Source organism: Arachis ipaensis, chromosome B09 (assembly GCF_000816755.2).
Source record: "Arachis ipaensis cultivar K30076 chromosome B09, Araip1.1, whole genome shotgun sequence".
Lineage (NCBI taxonomy): Eukaryota > Viridiplantae > Streptophyta > Magnoliopsida > Fabales > Fabaceae > Arachis > Arachis ipaensis.
This window is the reverse complement of record NC_029793.2, coordinates 2,829,918-2,832,971: the sequence shown is the minus strand read 5'-3', so window position 1 is coordinate 2,832,971 and position 3,054 is coordinate 2,829,918.

The window sequence follows — 3,054 nt, the reverse complement described above, 5'->3', positions numbered from 1 at the left end:
CATTGATATTTCTAATATTCTTCATAAGTTCGTTTTAATCAACATACAACTTATAAGTTATAATAACATCAATATATAAATCAAACAGAGAAAAATATAATTTGATGGGCGCATTAAGAGCTATATATAGAAGATATATATGATTTTTTGTATTGTAGATATATATGATTATTTTAATAGGTTTGCTATTTAGTAATAATAATTATAGGATAAACGCTATCATACCCTAAAAGATCAAAAACAAAAAAAGAAGAAGACGCAAAAGAATTGAATGATGTGAATAGTTATGTAATAATTTGAAGATTATTAACCCTTGGAGTAATGTTAACACCTGGATTGCTGCTAATTATAAATAAATTAAAGCTAAGAGATAATAAAAAAACCACATAATTATGATCCCACCCATAATTTGGCAATAGATTTTAATTAGTGGCATCTTGATTATGGATACCATGATCCCACCACGAATTCCATATATACCAAATACCACTTCATTTTTTTTCTATGGATTTTAGGCTTCAAATATTTGTCAATCGAAAATTAATGATTAATCAAAGATAGTTGATTGACTACAAAATTTGTTGCATACACATCGCTTTTAAAAATCAAATTCGAGACAGACAATCGATCATAACACTTAAACATTCTGGACAACTAATTAAAGTGCGAGACCTGATCATTATATATACGGCTCTTTAATTTTTTTTTTTTTTCTTAAATGAAAGGACTACGACTTCATTTATATTGATGGGAACTATATGATCTAGGGCTTATCTCAAAGTTCTTTAATTTCTAGGTAAATTGGAAATTAGTGATGATTCTTCGTAATGGTCCCTAAGCTAGTGACTACATATATACTACTTGTGGGAAATATTGAAACCTGAAATTATTAATGTTATGAAAACTGAATAATCCTTATTGATAAATTTTGAATCGTTTCATGTGATCATTATTTACAACCTTTTTTTTTTAATAAAAGAAACAAGTTGATAAATTGAAACAATCCCAACCAATAGTGCCATAAAATTATTTTTTCTAAAAATTTAAGTTGATAGAAAGAGGTAATATAAACGATTATATTTTTACACAATTTTTTAAGTAAATTTAAATTTTTTTGATTTTTTGCATGTCTTTTTTCTTTTTTTTTATCTTATGTTATTTTTTTTAGAGTTTACTAATAATTAATTTTTTTTATTATTATAAAATTACTTCTCTAAAAAATTTAAACTAATAAAAAAACATAAATAATTATATCTCTGCAAGTAGTTGATGGCACAAACCAAACTTAGGTTATTGGGTATATGGACAATTGGTCCTTCTTCCCTATTTGCTATTGTTAAGTTGCTCCCTTTCTTTATATTATAAAGAAAAGTTTATATATAACTATATAAGACAAAAACTAGGGGTGTGCATGAGTCAGGTGAAATTGGGTTTGATGTGACCTAAATTCGACTTGAAATATATACTGAGTCTATTTATTAGACTCGAACTTGGTCATAGACCCGATGAAACCTATACACTTTTGGACCATAATTATACCGGATAAAAACCGGGTGAAAACCGAACCGTTAACATTACATTAACTTGATACCTTCTTATAGTTAGCATGTGAAAATATCCAAATTTTCAATACTCCAACCATTATTTGACATGGTAAAATTCACTTAGAAAAATATAACAAGAACCAACTATTTTCTAAAATTAAAGCATAATCATAATCAATATTAATATTGTCTAATAACACCAAATATTTAAATCAATACAAATAACACAATATTATGCATTAGTCTAAAATCTTATGCATTTTAAACATAAAACATTAAGTTATAGCGTCTTATAATAACTAATAACACAAAATATTAAGATTTACAATACTTAAATTCTATGTAAGAATAGCCATCATCTATCACTAATAACACAAAATATTAATTATGTATGATTATCGGACTACCCGGTCGAATTCGGGTGACTCGAGTGATGATCCGGATCCGACCCGAAATAATGACCGAGTCTATTTTTAAGACTCGTACCCGACCCTAGACCCAGTAAAATCACACCAAATTAATTTCTAAAGTGTTCGGAATCAAACCGAGTTTTTGAACCGGACCGGACCATGCACGCCCTTAGCAAAAATTCTCCATCCTCAAATAAATTTTCATGTTGGCTGTTCTTTTTTTTTTTTTTTCTTGTTATTGATTGCCAATTTCTTTTTCACAAAGATAATAGTAATAATTCCCATATATGAACTTGCAAATGATGCATAGCATCAAATTGAATAAGAGAGAAAAAGGTTATAAGTGGTAATAGTTATTGTTGTATAGAATCATTCAAAGTCAAAAAGCTTCTCCAGGCTATCAACCGATGCTGTTCTCACAAAAATATATTAACAACAACAACCATTGATAAGGAGACACCTTTTTCTAAATCGCCCCATCTCTATATAGGCCTCTCAATATAATTAAAACACTAATACTCAATGTTATATAATAATAAAATCAATGGAGAGTCCAATCCAGGCTTGTCTGTTTAATAAAAATGCCTGGTGGACTTTACATTATCTTTAGATGGAAATATTGTTATCATATTTTAGTCACACGATAAATTTTAGGTAAAAATTCAGGTGAAGTCGACTTCATGTGAAGTTGATATCTGAGAGTTGTTAGATGATTTGATTGATTTGACTAAATTTTTATCTAACGATTCTTAAATATCAACTTCACGTGAAGTCGACTGCACTTGAGTTTTCACCTAAATTAGAGTGTACTTATTAGGAGTCAAGACTTGTGTGTTGAAGTCAAGGAAGAGAGAGACAGGCACGTCAAGGTTTTCGGAAACTGAACAAATAGTTGAATTGAAGGAAAAAAAAATAGATATTTCAAAATTTAATCAAAATTAAAAATTATATTATTTTAAATAATAAATTAGAATTGACTGATTTTTAATTCAAAAATATTTGAAAATAAAAAATTAATAAAAAATAATTAAAATTTATTTTTTTTAATATTTATTAATTATTACAATATAATTAATAAATACTAAATAAGATAAATTACT